The sequence below is a fragment of the Balaenoptera physalus genome (assembly GCF_965194825.1).
Source record: "Balaenoptera physalus genome assembly, contig: SUPER_1_unloc_3, whole genome shotgun sequence".
Lineage (NCBI taxonomy): Eukaryota > Metazoa > Chordata > Mammalia > Artiodactyla > Balaenopteridae > Balaenoptera > Balaenoptera physalus.
Window position 1 is genome coordinate 877221 of NW_028126596.1, and position 11182 is coordinate 888402.

Below are 11182 nucleotides of genomic sequence, written 5' to 3' on the forward strand. Positions count from 1 at the left end.
GGGCATTTGTCTTTCGCATTCTGACTTACTTCACGTTGTGTGATTATCACTAGGCTCCTCTGTGGTGCTGCATATGCCACTCTTTTATTTTTTTTCGTGACTGATATTCCATTCTGTCCATTAACCACTTCTTCTTTGTCCATTCATGTGTTTATGGACCTTTTTTTTGCTTCCATGTCTTGGCTATTTCAATATTGCTGCAGTGCACATTTGCCTGCTTCTGTCTTTCCGATTCTGGTGGTCTTAGCTTATAGGCCCAAAAGGTGCCCTGCCGCATCATATGGTAGCTCAATTTTTACCTTTTAAAGCAGCTCCATTCAGTTTGTGTTAGTGCTGTTACCACTTTACATCCCACCAGCAGCTAGAAGGTACACAGTTCTGTAAGACCCCTTCAGCATTTATACTTTATAGATTTTTTGCTGATGGTCATTTGACTGGTGTGAGCTGGAACCTTTTTGGATGTTGGATTTGCACGTGGCTAATAATTCCTTATAGTGAACTTTAGGCATGTCCTTATTTTTCTTTTCCTTTTTTTTTTAAAGAGTGACTACAACTTCCCTGTTCCTATTGAGTTCTTGAAAAATTTGTCATGTGTTGAATTTTCTTCCCTATTCCCTACCCCAGGGCATTTTTTGAGGGCAGGCGTCATTTACAGTTTTTTTTTAATTTATTTTATTTTATTTTTTATTTTATTTTATTTTTGGCTGTGTTGGGTCTTCATTGCTGCGCACTGGCTTTCTCTAGTTGCGGTGAGCGGGGGCTACTCTTTGTTACAGTGCGCAGGCCTCTCATTGTGGTGGCTTCTCTTATTGTGGAGCACGGGCTCTAGGGTGCGCGGGCTTCAGTAGTTGTGGCACGCGGGCTCAGTAGTTGTGGCTCGCGGGCTCTAGAGCACAGTCTCAGTAGTTGTGGCGCACGAGCTTAGTTGCTCCGCGGCATGTGGGATCTTCCTGGACCAGGGCTCGAACCCGTGTCCCCTGCGTTGGCACGCGGATTCGTAACCACTGCGCCACCAGGGAAGGCCAAGAAGGTGTTTTTTAACGTGTAATTTGAGCAAGTGGTTCCGTGTTATTAACATGCCCGGGGCGGGGGGGGGGCGGTGTGACAGGCCTGCCCTCCCCTGCAGGTCTAGCTCCAGTCTCTGAAAGGCATTGAGGATTCTGTTTGAGGATTCTGTCTTCCTTTGTGTTTTCTGCTCCCCACTCTCCCTCCTGTAACCCCTTTCTGCCATCCCCACTCCCCCCACCCCCCCAGTCACACGTTGCAAGCCCCAGAACTGTTTTTTCCGTTGTGATTAAACCGTCACCTGAAGCCGCCTCCAGGAGCCTCTGATCTGAACCCCCTAGTGGCATTAACGTGGCCCTCGTGCTATTAACTTCAGCCTCACAGACTTTCCCCGCTGAGAACAGCTTTGCTGGGCACTGAGAGTCTGTGACTTTTATCTCAGTTAGGCCATTAAAAAACTGAAACATGGTTTAGATAAATAAATAACTCCTCCTTCCCTTCCTCCTGACTCTGAGCTTGGAGCTGGTGAGCTGTCTGGGGAGAAGGTCACGGGATGGGGGCTGGGGGATGTGGAGAGAGGACAAGGTAACCGTGCCTGACACGGATCTGTAACTACACGTGGACAGAGCTCTATACTGAACGGTGTCTGGTCCCTCCTTTGCTCCGAGGCATTCCCGTTTTCTGGTTGGTGTGAGGGGTGGGGCAGAGTGGAAGGTGGACCAAGGTTGCAGTAGCTTTGTCTGACTCTCTAGGTCTGTGACATCCCCCTTCAAGCACATCCCTCTTCCCCACTGTCTCCCCATCTCTTCCCTCCGCCCCTTTCCGTGACTGTCTCCCTGTGTTTCCACCTTGTTGCTTTTCTGTGGTCCCTCTGTTTCTCTTTCACCCTCTACCTGTCTCCGCCTTTTGTCTCCTTCCGAACCTTCCAGCATCCCCTGTGCTGCGGTTGGCGCATGGTTTGGGGGATCACCCTCCAACGCGGGCTGCAGCCGACTTGTCAAACTGCTTTGTGAAACAAAAAAATGTAGAAATCTTTCATTTACTTGGCCTCTGAGGCTACGCTGGGGTGGCGGGCAATTGGCAGGCCTGCCAGCTACACCCCACACTGGTCGTTGTTTCATATTCTTAGCTATAAAAGTGGGGATACAAATGGTACCTGCTTCATAAGGCCGTAGTGAGGATCCAGCAGGAAGTGGATGCGAAGCCCTGAACACAGTGATTGATTCTCAGCAGATGCTCAATGAATGAAATCTCTTAAATGAAATTGTTTATTATAAAAATTTTTAGTCCGGGGTAAAAATGGACCAGAACAATGAGCCCCCATGCATATACATCACCCAGATTCGATATGTTTCAACATTTTGTGTACCTGCTTTGTCCATCCCCTCTTTTTGTGGTTGCCGGAATATTTTAAAGCAATTAGCAAACCCCTCGTAGCATTTCAGCCCTATGTGCGTCTCTAAAAAATCTGAATGTTTTCTCATACAACCTTAAGACCTTTATGCCGACCAATGAAAATGATGATTCTTACTTTAATACTGAGTCCATATTCAGGATTTTCTGATTAACTTTAAAATGTCCTTTTACTCTTGTGTTTTTTGAATCAGGATCCAAATATTGTTCTTGTATTGTAATTGGTAATAACATCCCATTAATCCAGAACAGCCCCCCACCCCACCCCCACCCCCAGGTAATTGACGTATTGAAGAAACTGGGCCGGCTGTAGAGTGTTCCACATTCTGGATTTCTCTGTTTGCTTTTTCGTGGTGTCATTTAAATTGCACTTCTGCTTCCTAAATTTCCTGTGAGCTGAAAGCCAGCTCCAACAGCTGGATTAGCGTGTTAGGTTCGGACTTTGTAGCAAGAGGCACGTGACACGTAGGGGCCGCTCTGCCGTCCGTCACTTCTCTAAAGTGGGCTCAGGTGCGCTCAGCTCTCCGGCTCCTCATTCAGCTGTCATCTGCCATTCGTTTCATTTTCACTGACGATCTCTGCATAAATCGATTATTTTATTAGGAAGTTAGGAAGCGGTGAGTTTGCTAATCATGCCATTCCTTCCACGTTGACTGCTTTTTACTCATCCACTTGAGCTATATATTTGCCTGTAAAGACAGTCAGGTGCAGTTGGCAGATTTCTACGACGTCTCCCGTGACTTTTAAAAGCCTCCAGGGGTTACTCCCAGGGGTAACCCGCTGAAAGAGATTTTGCAGATATAATTAAGGTTGTGTTCTGGGTGGGTTGAATTTGCTCACACCAGCCCTTTAAAAGCAGAGAATGTCCTCAGGCCGGCAGCAGAAGTCAGAGAGATTGAAGCAGGAGAAAGGTGGGACGCACCCTTGCCGACTTTGCAGGTGGAGGGGGCCCCATGAGAAGGATTGTGAGTGTGTCGAGGAGCTGAGGGTGACCCCTCCTCCTTGGCAGGCAGCAAGGGAACAGGGACCTCAGTCCTACAGCCCTCGGAACTGCATTCTGCCAACAGCATGAATGAGTTTGGGAGCAGATTCCTCCCTGGAGCCTCTAGATAAGAACCCAGGTTGCCACCACCTTGATTCTGGCTTTGTGAGCCCCTAGGCAGAAAACCCAGCAGAGCCAGCCAGGACTTCTGACCTCCAGAACTGGGAGGTATTTATTAGTGGTGTTTTTAAGTCACTGAGTTTGTGGATATTTGTTACACAGCAATAGAAGACTAATAGAGCAGGATCAATGCTTAACTTCTTTGTTTTTAATTGCCAGTTTCCAGAATAAAAAAGGTTAAGTAAATGACAGCTGCCTTTATCTTCCTCATCCTTACATAGAAATCATACGTCTTAACGGACATCAATGAAGTGGATTCCTAATTTGCTGTCAGTAAAACTTACTCATTTAGAGATTGACAAATGTCCTGGGTTTGGCTCATTGAAAGAATGGTTTTAAAGGGATACTGGTTAACAAATAGACAGTAAAATCAATTTGTCGGTTAAAATCAATTTGTATGGTTAAGATGTTTTGCTACCATTTTCTTCTGTGATATACTGAAATAATTTCATCATATGCAAGTGGGGCACATAACATTTGATAAATTCCATCTGTCTGTTGACAATCTACTCACTTCTCTGACTGCATACCCTCTCCTGTTAGAGAAGGATGTTTCCGATTATAAGGAGACTCCAAAATAGATGCTTAATTCATAAAGTATGCAAATGTTACTCTCATATATAAAGAACATCATGGTTAAAGTACTATGACGTCACATCATTATTGCCACGGAAGACATTTCATTTTCTCACACTGACTTCAGAGCTTAATCCAGAGTCTGAATATTAATCTTTTTGAATTCGTGTGAGAATTGGTGTCTTTGAAACATGGTTTTGGTCAAAACAAAATTTTGCAACTTTTACTCTTTTAAAAACAGCTTTATCGAGGCATGATATTACATGTTATAAAATTCACTCACTATGAGTGTAAATTTGATGAGTTTTAGTAAACTCTGAGTTGTGCAGCCAGCACCACAGTCTAATTTTAAAACATTTCCATGTCTCAAAGAGGCACCCTGTGCCCACTTGTAGTCACTTCCTGCTCCCATCCCCAGGCGACCAGTAATCTGCTTTCTGTCTCTATAGTAATTTTCCTTTTCTGAACATTTCATATGAGTGGAATCTTACAGGCTGTAGACTGTTAGTCTTTTGCACATGGCTTCTTTCATTTAACACCAGGTTTTGGAGGTTGATCCACGTTGTGTGTTCCGGTCTCTCATTCCCTTTTGTTGCTGAATAATATTCCATTACGTGGATAGACCACATTTTGTTTATCCCTTCGCCAGTTGATGGACATTTGAATTATTCCCACTTTTGGTCTATTACAGATGATGCTGCTGTGTTCACATTCACGTACAAGTGTGGATGTATGTTTTCATTTCTCCTGGGTATGTAACTAGGAGTGGAATTGCTGGGCTGTATGGTGAATTCATGTTTAACTTTCTAAGGAATCACTAATTGCTTTCTAAATTATACTACATTTACATTCTCACCATCATTTTATGAGAGTTCCAGGTTTGCCATAGCCTCATCAACACTTGCTGTTGTCTTTGATTCTAGCCTTCCTAGTGGGTGTGAAGTGGTGCTTCATTGGGGTCTTGATTTGCATTTCCCTAACAGTTAGTGATATTGGACATGTTTGTGGTGATTAGCCATTCTTATATCTTCTTTGGTGAAATATCTATTTAAATCTTATGCCCATTTAAAAAATTGATTGTCTTTATTTATGTTATTTATCATGTGTATAATTCACAAATACTTCCTCCCAGTCAGTGGCTTCTTTTTCATTTTCTTCATAGTGACTTTTGAAGTACAGAAGGTTTTAATTTTGAAGTCCAGTTTACAAATTTTTAGAATGAATTTTAGTGTCTTATCTAAGAACTTTTTGCCTAACTGAATTCCCCAAAGATTTTTTTCTCTTTTTCTTCTAGAAGTGTTTTAGCATTTTAGCTCTTAGATCTTTGTTTGATTTTTGAGTTGTCATGTATAATGTGAGGTAAGGGTCTAAATTCATCTTTTTTTGCATGTGGCTATCTAGTTGTCTGAAAAAAGTTTGTTTTTTTGTTTGAAGATAAAAACGTTTTCTTCCCCCATTGGATTGTCTTGGCACCTTTGTTGAAAATTAATTGACCATAAACTTAAGGACTTATTTCTGGACTCTTAGTTTTGTTCTGTTGATGTATATGTCTGTCCTTATGCTGGTCCCACAGTGTCTTGATTACTGTAGCTTTATAGTAAGTTTTGAAATCAGGAAATAAAAATCTTCTCACTTTATTCTTTTCTTTCTTTTTTTTTTCAAACTTGTTTTTGGCTCTTCTGGATCCTTTGCATTTCCATATGAATTTTAGCATCAGTTTTTCAATTTCTGCCCCCCCTCAAAAAAAAAGCCTACTCAGATTTTGGTAGGGATTTTGTTGAACGTATAGATTTGGAGACAACTGTCATTTTAACAACATTAAGTCTTCCAATCCATGAATGAAATGTCTCTACAGTTGTTTACGTCGTCCCTAATTTCTCTCAGCAGTGCTTTGTAGTTTTCAGTCTTATGTGTCTTCTTAAATTTATTCACAAATATTTTAATGTTTTTGATGCTATTATGGGTGAAATTGTTTCTTTAATTTCATTTTTGGTTGTTCATTGCTAGTACATGGAAATAGAATTGGTTTTTGTATGGTGATCTTGTATCCTACAATCTTGCTGAACTAATTTATTAGTTCTAGTAGATTTGTGTATGTGTGTATGTGTGTGAGTTCTTTAGGATTTTCTACATGTAAGATCCTGTCTCTGAATAAAAACAAATGTACTCCTTTCTTTCCAGTCTGGTGCCTTTTCTTTTCGATTTTTACTTTTCACTTTAATTTCTTAAATATTTATTAACGTTGGTCTCAAACATATTTAGCATGCTTTCAAAGAACATTCGGGTTGAAAGAATGCATAAATTATATTTGGCGTTTGGGGCTAAGGCATAAGAAATATACTTGCCATGGACTTTGAAAAAAAAAGTATGTTTCATTATAAAAAGGATACATTGGAAAGACAGAAATTGCTACCTTACAAAGTTCTTTTTTTTTTAAATTATTATTTATTTATTTATTTTTGGCTGTGTTGGGTCTTCGTTTCTGTGCAAGGGCTTCCTCTAGCTGCGGCAAGTGGGGGCCACTCTTCATCGCGGTGCGCGGGCCTCACTATCGTGGCCTTTCGTTGCGGAGCACAGGCTCCAGACGCGCAGGCTCAGTAGTTGTGGCTCACGGGCCTAGTTGCTCTGCGGCATGCGGGATCTTCCCAGACCAGGGCTCGAACCCGTGTCCCCTGCATTAGCAGGCAGAGTCTCAACCACTGCGCCACCAAGGAAGCCCCAAAGTTCTTTTTAAAAGGATTTTCTAAGCAGGCCTGTAGAAAGAAAGATGGACACAGACATGACATAGAGACCTCTTTTTTTAATTTGGTAATTATATGCAAAATACAGGACCACAGAATTACTGAAAAAAAAATAAGCGACACAGAGGAAAACATTTTAGGATTACTTTTTTGTCAGTTTCAAGGAACAAAGTTACCAGCCTATTTTATGATTATAAAATTATTGCTCGAAGTGCTCTGTGCTTCAAAACATGGTAGGTGGCTAAAATCTGCAAATACTTAACCTCTGTGCAACTTCTGACTTGAAGAGCAGAGTTAAATGATAGAACATCGAGCCCTTTTGCTTGTGGTCGTAGAGAGGGAAATCTTAACCTGGGAACCCCCCTTCAGGCTTTGTTTTCTCTTTTGTTTCCACCTTTGTTTGGAAGAGTTTGTTTGTGTCCCTGTGCAGGGCCTTCCCCAGACAAACAGCCTCCCTGATTGACAGTCACAGATGGCCCCCGTCCCACCCTGTCTGACGTGTAAAACTTCCTCCAGCTGAGAGCCACCAGCCCCAAAAGAGAAGAAAACCTGAGGGCCCATTCAACCCTGCATCAATTATCCACGGCTTTGTGGAGACTTCTAGTGAGGGAAAGAGTTAAAGATCCATTTAAACTTTCAAACAGCAGAGGTAAACACTTGACTAAGCACAGCTGATTGGATTTTCAATTGAAGAGGCCAGGCAGCCACAGGCAACGGGTGGTGAGGAACCCACAGAAATGATGGACACAGATTCTGCACTTTCAACTTGCATCTCTAGACAGAAATGCCGCCTAGAGAGGAAAGACACTGAAGAAGAGGGAAAGGCTGTTAGTCCAAACCCCACTGGTAGGCAGTCCTTTGGGCTGACTCCTTATCTGTGTTGGCTCCCACAAGCCTGGGTATTGGCGCCCCGGGTTGGAGACGCCACCTGCCCTGCCACGCAGCCTCTGCGTCTCTGAAAACTGGGGACATCTGAGAAAATTGTGGCAGCTTTCAAAGAGAGTAAAAAGGCTTAAACCAGTCCTATGAGAAATTTCGTTGTCTTTTTTGTGCGTTTATTTTAAACCAGTTTATTTGGGCCGGTTTTCCTCTTACAAGACATCATTCAGGTTCTAAGATCAGCCATGATTATCTCTTCCCAGAAAAATTCAGAAGAGCTACACTTCTGCTGGAATGGCACAATCCTTTAACATCTGCTAATCACTAGAACTATAGGAACCCTGGCATGTGACCACCAGACCCCTGATCTGCAGGCTGGCAACTCTCTCTTTGATCTTGTAGGTGGTTGCTATTTAATTTTCCCTGAGCTCTTCTGAGCCCGTGGTTGATGGGAATTACTATTGGTTTAAGACAGTGATGGCCACCTGTGTACTAAACACAGCACTAGTGTTTTCTATGCTAGTTAAAATAATGTGACCAAGCTTGCCCATCCCCCAAAAAGCAGAGCCTGAATAGGAGGTAGGCACTTCACAACTGCTATTTTCTGTCTGTCACCAGGAAAAGTTAGTGGGGAAATGAGCACGCCTCGGGGTTTTTTTTTAAATTTTTTTCTTTAAATTTATTTATTTATATTTATTTTTGGCTGTGTTGGGTCTTTGTTTCTACGCGAGGGCTTTTCTCTAGTTGCAGCAAGCGGGGGCCACTCTTCATCGCGGTGCGCGGGCCTCTCACTCTCGTGGCCTCTCTTGTTGCGGAGCACAGGCTCCAGACGCGCAGGCTCAGTAGTTGTGGCTCACGGGCCTAGTTGCTTCGCGGCATGTGGGATCTTCCCAGACCAGGGCTCGAACCCGTGTCCCCTGCATTGGCAGGCAGATTCTCAACCACTGCGCCACCAGGGAAGCCCTGGGTTTTATTTAATTGAAGTATAGTTGATAGAATGTTGTGTTAGTTTCAGGTGTACAGCAAAGTGATTCAGTTATACATATATATATATTCTTTTTCAGATTCTTTTCCATTATAGGTTATTACATGTAGTTCCCTGTGCCATACAGTAGGTCCTTGTGTTTTATCTATTTTATATATAATGGTGTGTATCTGTTAATCCCAAACTCCTAATTTATCCCTCCCCACGTTTCTCCTTCGGTAGCCATAAGTTTGTTTTCTATGTCTGTGAGTCTATTTCTGTTCTGTAAATCAGTTCATTTGTATCATTTTTTTAGATTCCATGTATAAGTGATATCATGTAATATTTGTCTTTCTCTGTCTGACTCACTTCACTTAGTATGATCATCTCTAGGTCCGTCCATGTTGCTGCAAATGGCATTATTTCATTCTTTTTTATGGCTGCATAATATACCATTGTGTATATATTGATATATACCACATCATCTTTATCCATTCATCTGTGGACGGACATTTAGGCTGCTTCCATGTCTTGGCTATTGTAACTAGTGCTGGAGTTTGTTTTTAAAAAAAGCATATAAACTATACAATTCCTAGTTAATATATCATGATACTAAAATCCAGAATTTGGGGGCAGTGCACAGGTCTCTGCTTTATGTGCTTTGTTGAATGAGACATTGAGAATCTAATATATTTTAAGTGCTCCACTGGAAATGTCTTATTAAACAAAATGGCACATAGGGGAGACTAGAACAGCGTCAGGCCACAGAGGACTTTCCACCTGCCACCAGCTCACTCTGCAAAAGGATGGATGTGAAACCCACAGACCTCTGGCATGCCAGGATCAGACAGCTGTAAGGAGTGTTTACTACTGCCCAGAAGTCTCTGAAATTCTTGGAAGGGGCTACAGGTGATGTTTCAGAGCCATGAGTTTAGATCCCACGGCAAGTGTGGGGAAACCACTCTTAGCCAAAAGGAAAGTCTAGCCAATCAGCCAACATCTGCAACTGACTCAACTTTGTAGCTGTCTCGTTGCCTGGGTCCACATAATTAAGGGAAAATACTACATGCTCTAGCAATATTAGCAAAGCTGGGGTCTTAATATATATTCCTGGAGAGTTCTAAGGACCCAGGAAACATCACCTCTACTGGAAAAGTTGACCGTCAGCTTTTTGAACTGACAGTAGAGGGATGATTGGGCGGTTTTAGGACTTTAGGAGCCCCAAACGCCTGAAATTCCAGGTGGCAGTGCACTGTCATTAATATCCCCTGGTTTTAGCTCTTTGGGAGGTACCTTTTCTGAGGGTTTTATACATTATTTTTGATTTATTTTAGTATTCCTACTTCTAGTCAAAGTCAAGACCAGGAAATGTAGAGATATGCTATGAGGTGGTTCTCGGGCTTTGTTTGAAATCTACGAAAAGTTCCGTCATTCATTCAGTAAATTTCACTGTGTACCATGCATCCGTGAATAGTACTGCTATGGGTGCCCCTATGGAGCTAACATTCTTTGTTTAATATATTTATTTAATTATTTATTTGGCTGCGCTGGGTCTTAGTTGTGGCACGCGGGATCTTTTAGTTGCAGCATGCGAACTCTTAGTTGTGGCATGTGGGATCTAGTGCCCTGACCAGGGATCGAACCCGGGCCCCCCTGCACTTAGCCACTGGACCACCAGGGAAGTTCCTGGAGCTAACATTCTACCGGGGGATTGGCGGGGGCGGGAGACAGACCAACGAATACACACTGTCCGCACAGTAGTAAATGTTGTGGAGAATTGTAGAGGCCAGAGGGGGGCAGGGCTTGCCGGTATGTGCGGCAGTTTCAAATAGGGTGTTTGGAGAAGGCACCACTTATAAAGGGATGGTTGAACAGCGTCCTGGGGAGGTGTGAGGGCTGAGCCCCTGTGTACTGGGGGGAAGTGGGTCCAGGCAGAGGGCTCAGCAGGGCAGAGACCCTAAGACTGGAACCACGTGGTGGAGGAAGAGCAAGGAGGCTGCAGCCAAGGGGCTGAGTGCGAGGGACCGCGAGACAGGTGGGGGGTGGTTGGCGAGGCTTTTTAGGCAATCACGAGGATCTCCACTTTCACTGGTCCTGGGGTGGGGCACAGGAAAGTTTGAGCACTGGGGCGGCGCACCCTGACTCAAGTGCTCATGCAGCATCGTCTCGGTGCTGTGGAAGCAAGAAGCAGGAGATGCTGCAGCGCTCAGCAAGAGATGATCCCGGCTTTGGGACCAGCGGCCAGCAGTGGAGGTGGTGAGAAGTCATCTGAAGATGGGAGGATAGATTTGCAGTGAATTGTGCTGTGGTACAAAAGCGGGTGGGAGGCACAGGGGCTTGCAGGGTACCATGTGCTTGGGTTCAGTTGGGGTCAGAAGGTGAAAGAAAGGCTCAGGCAAGAGCCTGAGGGTGTAGGGCGATGACTGTGTTCATGCATCTCGG